The 13,167-nt window shown below is 35.6% G+C and overlaps 1 long non-coding RNA gene across 1 annotated transcript; it reads right to left on the bottom strand.

Annotated features, from left to right (window-relative positions):
* Nucleotides 1–7,916: 7,916 nt before the first annotated feature.
* On the bottom strand, nt 7,917–12,316 carry LOC127172784 (uncharacterized). Its single transcript, XR_007828672.1, has 2 exons — nt 11,962–12,316; nt 7,917–8,948 (listed from the first exon to the last, which is right to left on the bottom strand). It is a non-coding gene; the product is annotated as an uncharacterized LOC127172784 (long non-coding RNA).
* Nucleotides 12,317–13,167: the final 851 nt, after the last annotated feature.

Genomic DNA, 13,167 nt, shown 5'->3' with positions numbered 1-13,167 from the left:
TTGTGAGCTCTTTCAGTAGCTGTAGTCTGCTAAAAGTCTCAGGCATCTGGGCTAAAGTGGAGAGAACAAAGATGTGGATCTTTAGGAAGTTGTATTCGTCCACAGGTGTCTTCCCATTCTTTTCTCCACATTTTATCACTAGGAAAGTAGTGAAGATTTACATTGCTTCTCTTGTTCCCCTTCAACTGAAAATTACAATTAAAAGCCACACAATGTGGCATTGTATCAGTAAAACAATGTGGATTTTTACATAACGTAAATCTTTTATGGGGTTTCTACTGCATTTTTCAGTAGTAGACATCATTTGTGTTGCATTAAGCCATACGTCTTAATGGAGAAGTCCACTTCCAGAACAACAATTTACAATTAATTTACTCACCCCCTTGTCATCCAAGATGTTCATGTCTTTCTGTCTTCAGTCGTAAAGAAATTAGGGTTTTTGAGGAAAGCATTTCAGGATTTTTCTCCATATAATGGACTTCATTGGCGCCCCCAAGTTTGAACCTCCAAGTTGCACTTCCTTAGTCTTTGCACGTTCATTTTGTAAACACTGGGTCTGTAGTTCCGCTTACGTTCTGTGTGACCTTTTGACGTGATTCAATAGTATGTAGCGTTGTGGACGCGCATCCCAGAGCCTGTGCTACACAAGCTTGTGTGCTTTAAAAAAATTTTATTTTCTGAACAAAAAAAAAAAAAGACTAATCGTTTCACTAGATAAGACCCTTCTTCCTCGGCTGGGATTGTTTAGAGCCCTTTGAAGCTGCATTTAAACTGCATTATGGAAGTTCAAAATCGGGGCACCAATGAAGTCCATTATATGGAGAAAAATCCTGAAATGCTTTCCTCAAAAACCATAATTTCTTCACGACTGAAGACAGAAGGACATGAATATCTTGGATGACAAGGGGGTGAATAAATTATTTGTAAACTGTTGTTCAGGAAGTGGAGTTCTCCTTTAATAACTGTGTTTCCCTTGAATGTAGTATTAAATATATTTAAAGATATTCCAAACAATAGGTGAGAGAAGTGGTATACCTGTTGAGGATGTTTCGTTATGAATCACACTGTATAAATTCATCCACTATGTAAAATAGTTACATTTTCGTGTGAAGTTGAGTGATATCTAGTTTATCCAGTGTTGTTTGTTCTTTGTGTTTCCGAGGGTGTGTTTACACTTGTCATGTTTGGTTCAATTAAAACAAACTCTGGTGCGATTGCTCTGTTAGTGCGGTTTATTCGAGTAGGTGTGAACGCTGCCATCGGAACCCTGGTGCACACCAAACAAGCGGACCGAGACCACTAAAAAGAGGGGTTTTGGTCCGCTTTCAAACTAACTCTGGTGCCGTTCAAATTAAATATGAATGCAACACCGATCAAATACTTCTAAACAAACCAAAAACAGGAAGTAATGACAAGATGCAATGTTATGCGACATGATTTCACAAAGGGAACAAGCGATGTATCCAAAACAAAATGAGCAGAGGGCAAACGTGGATCAACTAGGAGGTAAAGTGCCTTTTGTGATCTTATTGTGGTGAAAATAAAATCATATACATGCAACAATGAGCATAGTCCAGCAGACAGCATTAGATGCATTCGACTTAAAGCTGCTCAGTGCCACTCTAAGTTGAATGCACCTTTTCCTTTTGTTTGGAGTGTTTGGTGATTTCCGTCACGAAATATACATCATTAAACTCGACCAATGAAGTTGCGAATGTATCACTATGCCTTTAAGTTCGGTATCTTTCAGTTCGCTGTTAAAAATGCCAGTGTGAACGCTAAGCGGACCAGGACCAAATGCATCATTTTCCTTTTTGGTCCAGACCAAATGAACCAAACGAACTGAACTACAAGTGTGAACACACCCTAAGTTTTTCTCACTGAGAATTCACTTTAAATGATTAATTGAGAGAGTGGTCTGAACAAGTTCGAATCAGTTTTCCTAACCCGTTTGGCCATTTTACTGAAAAGAAAGAACCAAGCAAGAGGGAAACCCATTATAATGTGAAGGAATGAACAAAAATTATGTATACTCAATACGTATTTATTTTGTTTTATTTGCAGTATTTTGATAGATATATAGATTTTTCGTGATGTCTTGCCGTTCTAATGAGTTTATAGTGGTAAATGGGACTGTGATTATTCTGAATAGTTGGATTCAGAAAAAAAGTATTGCTTTATTGTTTCTAAATGTGAACAAAAATAGTGTCCTCGTCTGCTTTACATGATAAAACTGAAGAAAAAAGGTCATTGGCTAATGTTCTGCTGTATTATTTTGCCAGTATTGTGTACATGAATCCTGGCAGAAAATGGGCCGGGTTTGCTGTGGTGCCTTTAGGGGATAAATCTTTTAATTTTCCAGATATAGAAAAGCTTTTCTTAATTGCAGTTTCGTGGCTCATGCTTTTTTTTTTCTTTTCTTTTGTTATTTGCCGAAGTAGCAAACTGATGGAGCTTTTCATTTTGTAGATGTCAGAGACTGCTGTTCTTTTTATCTAAAAAAGACACTTTTTGACCCAAAATGAAGTTAATGTGCAATCATGATGTCGTTATTGTGGACTTGTGATCTTGTTTCGCATGAAGAAACTAAAGTGTAATTGACTTTGTGAATAAAATGGTGCATTTACCCGCTAAAATAGCTACATTACATGTGATTGTCCATTTTTGAAAGCTTAGTGTGTACGGACAGTACAATAATATACAAGCAGTTCTGAAAAGATTACGACAACAAAAAAAGACAGCAGCCTTTAGTAATAGAGAGATAATACTGTGATGCCTTTTGTCCTATCAGAATGGTGTAGTTACAGAATTTACCAGAAGGGGCAAACTGGACCATGCTTAACCTTGACCTCTTGGATAAGATGAGCATTATTATTAGTCTGACTGATGTTTAGAAAGATAAAAGCAATGGACATTTAAAAGGATCATGCCAGATGAACTTACAGTATATGATCTTCTATTAAACCATGTTGGATCAAAACTCACTTGGAGGCCCCAATGTTTGTTTAGATCAGATATTGATGTTCAGACTGATGATTTTATAAACACAGAACATTTGTGTGGCTTATTATTTTTTCTTTAATTTGTAAATCAGTATTTTCTCACCAAGTTTTTTCTCACCAACTATTCTTAAGAGCCATATCTGTCCCTTAGGGAAATCTGAGGAGATTAGATCGAGTAAAAATAGATGGTGTTGAGGTCAGTCGGACCTTTTAAGAATGCTTGTACTGGGAACATTTCCCACAGTTTCTTCCTCTGCTGTCAAATAATCAATCTGTTATTAAATGTTTTTCCATTTGGCAACTGTTAAAGACTTTATTTGTTTGCCTACATTCACTCCATAAATGTTTTGCTTTGTTTTATGACTATATTTTTCTGTATATTAAGGATGTTTTAGTTAACTAAGACAAAAAACATGACAAAATGTTTGTTACCTGAAGTAAACCGAGCGTTAAAAATTATAAACATTTAGTTGAACCTGATGTACTAAAACTATAACTGAAATAAAAATGAATAAAAACTACATAGACTTAATTGAAAAAAAAAAAACACTAGATCTAATTAAATTTCAAATGGAAATGGAAGATATAAAAATAGATACTAACCTGAATGATACTACAATAACACTACCGTAAGCATACAATTTCTCTCATTAAAAATAGAAAAATCATCAATTATGAATGAATTGATAATGCGCATCTATTCAGCAGCCTAATTCGTCACAATGTCTTCTGTTCATCTGAAAATGTTGATTGTTTACTCATTTTAATGGTGGATTGTGTCATTTTCTGCAGTACAGAACTGCAAAATAATAATGAACGCTTTCAAATGGGTTTCCTGAACACTCCCCCTATCTGCCATTGGTTGGGCAGACAGATAGCTCCGCCTCCAAACATATTCCATTGGATGCACCGTGTCAGGCTAAAAGGCATAACTGAATGTTTTAGTAAATGAAAAAGAATATGTAAATATATGTTTATTGTGATAAATAATGATTAAACCAGGCTTATATTTATTCAGAATGATGCTGTGTTAGTGAAAAACAAAAGCTGCGGTAAAACCTAAAAGCGTGTTTCCGAATAACTTGGCATTTAACATTTCCCCTGATACGGTTTTTGACTTGTCACTTTGGATCAGCGAGTGCTTTCCTTATGTACATCTCTGCGTGTGTATGTGTGTGTGCATGCGTGCATGCTTTTAGAATGAATTTGCACCTTTAAGTCGTTAATCACACACTTGCACTAAAGGTCAAAAATGACAAGGATGGATTTATTGTCATGTGGTAAATTCCAGACTTCGAGGCGTATTGATCTGGTACAAAAAATAGTCTTCATGTGTCAGAAATTAGTCAAATCAATCTAACAGCACGGCTATGACGTTTTGATGTATGAGGTCTAATTAAACATCTGATGTTGTTTTATAACATTATGCAACGTCACAGATGGGCGCTTTGCACTGAGCTAACATTGTGGTGCTGTACTGAGCTCACTGAGTCACATTCTGTTCAAGTTCATTGTTCAACCTTATGCCAAAGTCAAGTCCATTTACTTCCAGTCCAGATACTAATGTACATACAGTTGAGGTCAAAAGTATATACACCTTGCAGAGTCTGCAAAATGTTAATTATTTTACCAAAATAAAAGGGATCGTACAAAATGCATGTTATTTTTTATTTAGTACTGACCTGAATAAGATATTTCACATAAAAGACATTTACATATAGTCCACAAGAGAAAAAAGTTCAAAAGTTTACATACAATTAATTCTTAATACTGTGTTGTTACCTGAATGATCCACAGCTGTGTTTTAGTTTGTTTGCTTTGTTTAGTGATAGTTGTTCATGAGTCCCCTGTTTGTCCTGAACAGTTAAACTGCCTGCTGTTCTTCAGAAAAATCCTTCAGGCTCCACAAATTCTTTGGTTTTTCAGCATTTTTGTGTATTTGAACCCTTTCCATCAAACTGTATGACTATATGATTTTAAGATCCATCTTTTCACACACTGAGGACAACTGAGGGACTCATATGCAACTACTACAGAAGCTTTAAACGCTCACTGATGCTTCGGAAGGAAACACAATGCATTAAGAGCTGGGGGGTGAAAACTTTTGAAATTTAAAGATCAAGATAATTTTAACTTGTTTTGTCTTCTGGGAAACATGTAAGTATCTTTTGTAGCTTCTGAAGGGTAGTACTAAATGAAAAAAAAAATATATTTAGGCAAAATAAGGAAAATGTACACTTTGAACCTTCTGTAATAGTTGCGTACGAGTCCCTCAGTTGTCCTCAGTGTGAAAAGATGGATCTCAAAAGCATACAGTCATTGTTGGAAAGGGTTCAAATACATATAAATGCTGAGGAAATCAAAGAATTTGGGACCTGAAGAATTTTTTAGAAGAATAGCGGACAGTTTAACTGTCCAGGACAAGGGACTCGTGAACAACTATCACTAAACAAAAAAAAAGTTCAACTGTATATGATTTGATAGATTTAAATATTTTATATTTATGCATATTTTTATCAGAAAACATAATGTGGTTCTTCATGGTATCATCTAAATGAACTGGGTTTATTCAAGTTAGAAATATGAATTAATATGACTGAATCACACTGACTTCAGCTGGTATGCTAAATGTGAGTCTATTTTTGTTCTGTAATGGACAGTATCTTTCCATCACTCTCCTCTGGGTATGTGCAATGGGCTGTGCACTTCCTGCAAATACCTTATCATCAATATCAGGGTATTGTGGGAAATTGATCAAAGCAGTTCGGCAAGCACAGCATCAAAAACATACGTGACTGGACGCCACAACATCTGATGCACAAGCATGTGGGCGTGACTCTGCATAACAACCTATTTGGTATATATATTCGTTATTTCAGAAATTAAATCTGAACAGATGAGAGCGTTCTCCCTACATAATGGTGTTGCGTCATGTTGTACGAGGCTGCAGATTATTCATTTAATCATTCTGTTGTTTTGGTAATCTGTCAATTTTTTGGCTAAAACCTTGCATAAACAAGCTATAGCCTTTGATCTTTTATCAGATATTTTTACAAGCTGCTGTCCTCTGATGTTATCGCTTTAATTAGGTAAAACCACTGAAAACATTTCCTGAGCTGCTGGACTCTACATAACTGTGGACTGTTTTGCTTTAGAAACAAAATGTGCGTATTACGTAAATAGCCATGTCAAACAGAAAGAAAAAAACGTTGATAAACGTTTACAAACAGACAAATAGCATGCATATTCTTTTTAAAATGTAACTTTTTTCATTCCACATTGCCTGTGTTCAACATACAGAACATTGTATATAAGAAATTGATACTTTTATGAATGAGGGATGCATTGAATTGATCAAAAAATACATTAAAGACATTTATAATGTAATAATTGATTATTACTATTTCAAAACGTAAAACAAAAATGTATCTGTCCATGCAAAGTGAATGCAGTTTAGCAACTACACAAAACACTTTTTTAAGCTAAAAAACAAGACAAAAAAGTAGTAATATTATTTCATATAATATACATTATGAAAATGTAAAACATCATACAGTAAATACAGTATATGGATCAATTAAATACTTCTTTGGTGAGCACAAAAAATAATTTGTTATTCAAAAACATGTTTTAAACCACTGAATATATATACCACATAAAATTGAGAAAACAGAAGCAGACTTTTGTAATCCATTTGTGTGTGTGTGTGTGTGTGTGTGTGTGTGATGCACATGCTCATTCATGATTGAGATAAATGGTGTAAAAAGTGAGTTATTAGGCTGAAACGTACAGCCTGCGCAATTTAGTGAGCAAAAAGGTAAAAGCAAGTGCGTAGGGTCTCTACCACGCATTATATGTACTTAACAGGAAATGCATAAATTGAATTCTTGGTATTTTACCGAGCACAGATTCTACTGAAAGAACATCATTCTCATGTTCTTGTGACTGGACACATAAATGCTTTAAAATTTCTTCCTGTGGAATATATGTAATGAGCTGTTATTCACATCCTCCATGCATGTTTCTTCAGATGAAAGAGAAAGGTCTCCAACATTTATGACAACAGACACAATGGTACTCAGTTTTGTAGACTTGTTCCCCATTTGAAACTGCTGAACTGGTAAACAGTGGGAAATGAGTTGGGTGCCCTGCGTTCTTTTCTTGTGAGGAGTTGTAAAGAAGTCTTTTATCAAAACTGTTTCTCTGACAGGCTATGCAGGATTTCTTGTGAAATATTAATTTAGCCTGAGGAGATATTACTGTAAAACACAATTTGTTGAGTCAACTTAAATTAATTTGTTACCTGGCTGCCTTAAAATTTTAAGTTCAGTCAACTCAAAAAACATTTACTCAGCTTGAAATGTTAAGTTGTACTAAGTGACAACTTAGATACTTGAGTTGATTCAACTTAAAATTTTAAGGCAGCTGGGTTACTTAACTTGCTTTTAAGTTTAACAAACACAAATATCTAAACTGTCACTTAGTACAACTTAACTTTTCAAGTTGACTAAACTTATTTGAGTTGACTGAACTTAAAATTTTAAGGCAGCAGGGTAACAAATTATTTTAAGTTGACTCAACAAATTGTGTTTTTTGCTTTTCTACAGTGTAGACAGATACACAAAGCTCTTCTAAAAACCATGTCACTGTCCATTTCACACTTCAATTTCTTTTATTTCCTTGTTTTTTCTTTTTCCAAGTAACGAATAATGCTGTCAGATTCTGGGCACATTGTCCAGATTGTGACATGGCTAATTAACAAGTTAATATGTGAACAAACAATGATTTGAGTTGAAATCATTTTAGAATTTTACCAAGACAAACATTATTACAGACATCATCTGAGATCATTTTTTACTACTGTTAGATCGCTGTCTCCATGCCTAGACAATTAAGATCTAGCCCCAGACGCCAGATCCCGTCAGAAAATATCAGTTTGTCCGGTATCAGAACAACTCGTCAGCAGAGTAGTCTAATACCCAAACCCTGTTAACAGGAGGTCTTGTCTGGTACCCAAAATACCCAAAACACTATTAACAGTTTTCTATCAGTACTGTCATACAACAGTAAACTGTAATCCGATAAAGCAAATCAACACTCTTATGGAAATGTACAAGAGTAAGATGATTGACACTCTTAAAGTGACTAAAGCTTTTAAAAGTGTCCCAATATTAATCCAAACCAAACCAATTTGAATTTCCAAAAACTCATTGTGAAAAACATATTCTTTACCAATTATGATTGCATGTGCTTTTACCTTTTTCAACTTTTACCACATTTGGCCATTTGTCATATTTAGCATCTTTCCATCTCAGCATCAGGGTTTCTGTGCCTGAGTATTTACTCAAGTTGCGTGTCAGGTTTGTCAGTTTGAACTAGAATTGTTAATTGGAGGGTACCATTCAACCATTCAAAAGCAAATCAGATAATGGTAATACATGTGCATTGAAATTTCACTATTGAGAGAGAACTGAGGAAAAATTCTCTTAAGGATCTTGTCCTTTGAGATTTAACCAAAATTACATCACTATGACCTTCTAGTTAATTCACATCATTTCATGTTTGACCATATCTTGCAGCATGATGATAATAAACCACTCATGAATTGGCCTGATTGCTTTTGTATGATAAATATATGAAAAATACCCATGTATATGTGTTATAAACAATATAAAAATCTTTCGTAGCTCAGAATGCCTCTATCCATTAAATGTCTCAGGAGTCAGTTCTTAAAGAGACTTGAAGCTCTTCAAGCGTCTCTGTAGTTAGTTCTGTTTTTCCCGAAGAACCATCTTGAGTTTGAAGATTGCGAAGTTCCGTCTCTCTCTCTGACGTTCCCTGAAGTTCCTGTTATTCTGTTTGCCGTTGTTTGTCGACACAAACTGTCCCCCTTATGATAAGGCTCGAACCTCTCAGCGAATTTCTGAAAAGGTCATTGACAGTGATCTGCGAAAAAAACACAAAAACAAGAGAACGGAAAACAGAGACTGTTCTTTTTGAAAAACAAGATTGCTTAAACTTTGTTGGAATTATTTTGACTCCATTATAACCTCGATAGATAAACAAAGAACATAGAGAACGGTTGGCGAGTAAACTGTAGTCCGGTGAAAGCTAATCATCATAGCCCCTCACCCTCACATATCTTCATCATGAGGTTGGCCCCCAAGTCTCTAAAAGACAAGGTTATTCCCCATGACTCCTTCCTATATTCAAAATTAATGAGCAAATTCACAATGTCTAATATCTATACATTTAATTTTGGCTAATAATTCTACATTATTTGGATCTAAAGGGGTTACTAATGATAAACTTATTTTTGACAGAATTCTATGTCCGCCTCCCTCTGGAGGAGGTTTGCATACATCCTAAAGCCTGAATTCAAACCTTTGCCTGATTGCCTCAGTTAAAACCAATCGATGTATCAGAAGAAAATCTGAATTAAGTGCACACCTGCCATAGCAAGATCTCTCATAGCAACATTTGACCTTCAGCCAAAACTGAGCTGATAAATTCATATTATGCACAGAAATAATAGAAGCATGTCTAACCACGTTAGCTCTGACGTACCACATTTGCCAGTATGATCTCAGAGTGTGATTAACTCTTTCAAATGACGAATGTCATTGTTGGTAGTATGAAAATCCAATGAACAGACTTTGTGACACACCTGACCATTAAAGTTTGTTTCCCCTGGTCAGAATCAATAGTGTCTGACACTCCCATCAGGGAATGATGTCTCAAACCAATATTTAGCCATCAAGACAGCAGTGCTTATTGATAGTGAACATTTTGCCAACTATAACCAAAACATCCCAGTAACTCTGGCATTTTTAAAGAGTCATAAAATCACAAATTCACAAAACAGCCCTGAGGGTGTAGATTTCCCATATAAATATAATAGGGTTGCCAAATTGTGTTTTTGATGTCACACATACATTAACTGCTTCCGCATGTTTCCTAACAATCCCCTCGCCCATATTGTTTAAACATAAACAAATAAAAAACACCTAAGTGACGGACACACACTGTGTGTCTGGTGTGACCAGGAAAGGAAGAAAGGTTCAGAGCTCATTATCCATCTGATAATTTAGAAACAATCAAATCCACAGATTTGTGTCTTGACTTTATCTGTGAGCTGTGAGTAAGGTGTTTCTGTGCGCAGATGACATGCTTGAGCAGTGAAGATTTCTGCCGCTCATGACCGCAGCTGCCTGGTCAGCGAGGGTCATCCGTCTCACCTCTTAGTGAGAAACCACTCTGCTGCCAACCTGCTCCAAAGTCATGCACAACACCCAAAGGCACAACGGGAGTCCATGTCGATTTCAGCATTTCAGCTGTTTTGACATTTGCCAACCCACATTTTGAGCAACCAAATTAACTGACACTGAGACTTTTAGTCTGTAGTTACTGCTCAACCTGCCTTGCATTCCCCATTGTTCACAAAAGAAATTTGAATTTGGAGTTTCAAATTGTCTAAATGTTTTCTACCCTTAAAAATTTCTTAAAGAGCTCTGCACCATCTTGACCATCTGGAATTAGTTCAGATGAAACGAACTAGATTTCCCAAAAATGATGTTTGGCTGTTCATTAGTCAATAATGTAATGCAATGCATACAGACAGCAAGAGTTAACATCAAACATTACAAAGACTCATTTTGCAAAGCAAAAAAGACTGTCTGAACTGTATAAACAAGGCAGAGGCCTTAAGTCATGGTATGAGTTGCGGAGACTAATACCCCTCTCATAGTTATTCTGCTTTTCCCATTCTTAGGTTAGCATAGATGTCACGTAACCAATGCAAAATCTCTGCGGCTGTATCTGATATATCTAGTGCGAATACTACTTGTGTCAATTCCTTAAAAACTATTTCAGCTTCAGGAGTTTAGTCATTGAGCCCTGAACTTAACAGATTGAAGAAAACTGTTTAACACTGCAGCTTATCTGCAAAACTTAATCCAACTACACCTGTAGTTACATCCTCAAAAGAATCTCAGCTCTGAATAGTTTCAGAAATCAGATGTGTCCTAGCATCTCACAGCAGCTAGATGTAACTGAAAGGCTGTTGAATCAAAATCTTCCAAAATATATTAGCAAAGACTGGTGAAATAGCGGTTACACTGTTAAACCCAAAAAATAGCTAGTAGCATTGATCAAAGCCCACTAGTAACATCAGTTTTACTAAAAAACATTGTTGTCCTAGAAATCTCAAAAATTTTTTAAATATCTCAAAAATATTTTTAAAAATAACCTGATGAAATCACTCTTTTTTAGAGTCTGAGACAAGATAATTTCTCATTCAGCTGTTGTCTTTCAAGCTGATAAAACTAGGGAAGCAAGATTTAAATTCCCCCAAATTATTAACAGATATAAACATAGCATATAGATATGTATATAATCACTCCAGGTTTTTTTTTGGAGGGTTTTAGACTGCAAATCAAGATTCACACCGGCTTTGAGGCTAGCACTCTCTGCTCATGCTATATCTTTGCAGCTATCATAATAATACTTCAACAGTGAGATTAGTGTCTGCATCACATTTAAACCCATTAAATTTAAGAATTTCAGAGTTATTTACCCTACTGTTAGTGATGTGCGTCCCACACGCAAAAACAAACATCCTCAAGTTTTTGTCCCCTTTTTTTGCCCAGATATTCTTTACCTTCACAGCAATTACGTTAGCACCTGTTTAATCTGACAAATATCTTTAAAAACTTTTAAAACATTTTCAAAATTTTTTGAAAACCCTGTTTAACCCCTTCAGTTATTCTGTTATCCGTAGGTTAAAATGAGAACACCTTTCAGCATTGTAATTGTATGTTTAGCAACTATTAATCATGTGTTACTGCTTCTGTTTACTGATCTTAAAATGTTATTTCATCTAGCTTAACATCTGACCACTCCATAACTGTAGAAATGATATCATCTGACCCAGTAGCTTAGCTACCAATATGATACGTACCAAATTTCCATGAAATGCCAAACAGAACGCACTCACTCTGCATTGCGGTAGGTAAGCCAGGAGAAGACGCCTGCTAGAGTCGTCCCCGTCCTCACTCGTGGCCCGGAGTCAGTGGTCTGGGACATTCCACCGTCTGGTCATGCAAGAAACAACCCCGACTCCGCTCTTATGGAGATAATAGCTCTGTGTTATTCCATCCTGCCGACAATGCCAAAATGTTAGATCACTGTCTCCATGCCTAGACAATTAAGATCCAGCCCCGGACGCCAGATCCCGTCAGAAAATATTAGTTTGTCCGGTATGAGAACAACTCGTCAGCAGAGTCTAATACCCAAACCCTGTTAACAGGAGGTCTTGTCTGGTACCCAAAATACCTAAAACACTATTAACAGTCTTCTGTCAGCCAAGAAGTTGACTGAGGAAAAAGCAAATGAAAGTGAAGAGCAGAAGCAGGAGACGAAGTATGATGGTAAAAAGGAGCAGATTTTATTGAATGTTCTTAGTTGCGTATGTTTAATGCTTAGACTTCATCTGAAGAACACTAGTCCAACAAGTAATGTTATACCAAACTGCTTAACAACAACATCCCATAAACCCTGAGTTTCTATAAACATTCCCTTGTATCTCTTATTCATGAAGACAAACAGACCTTGAAGCCACACAGCCATAAGACTAAACAACAATGGAAAAAATATATTAAAAAAAAAAACAACTATAATATAATATAAATGACTATTCAATTAATGAATCAATAAAATGAATATATAAATGACTATAATGGTTATTATAAATGATTATATGATTAAATGCAATAATAAAATGATGAAATGATTAATGATTATAAATGAATGAAGAATAAATGAAGAATATATAAAAAGAAAGCAAAACACAACACAAATGTATGGTTGCTCTGAGGCAAAACTGCCCTGTCCTGATCATTTGTTCAACCTCATGTCATCCAAGATGTTCATGTCTTTCTTTCTTCAGTCAAAAAGAAATTAAGGTTTTAGAAGAAAACATTTCAGGATTTTTCTCTATATAATGGACTTCAATGGGGATCAACTGGTTGAAGGTCCAAATTGCCATTTCAATGGAGCTTCAAAGGGCTCTACATGATCACAGATGAGGAATGAGGGTCTTTTCTAGCAAAAAAAAATATAAATGCATATACTTTTTTACCACAAATGTTCATCTCGCACTAGCTCT

This window comes from Labeo rohita, chromosome 11 (genome assembly GCF_022985175.1).
Source record: "Labeo rohita strain BAU-BD-2019 chromosome 11, IGBB_LRoh.1.0, whole genome shotgun sequence".
Taxonomy (NCBI): Eukaryota; Metazoa; Chordata; class Actinopteri; order Cypriniformes; family Cyprinidae; genus Labeo; species Labeo rohita.
The sequence above is the reverse complement of the archived record's forward strand: the minus strand, read 5'-3'. Positions and strand labels throughout refer to the sequence as shown.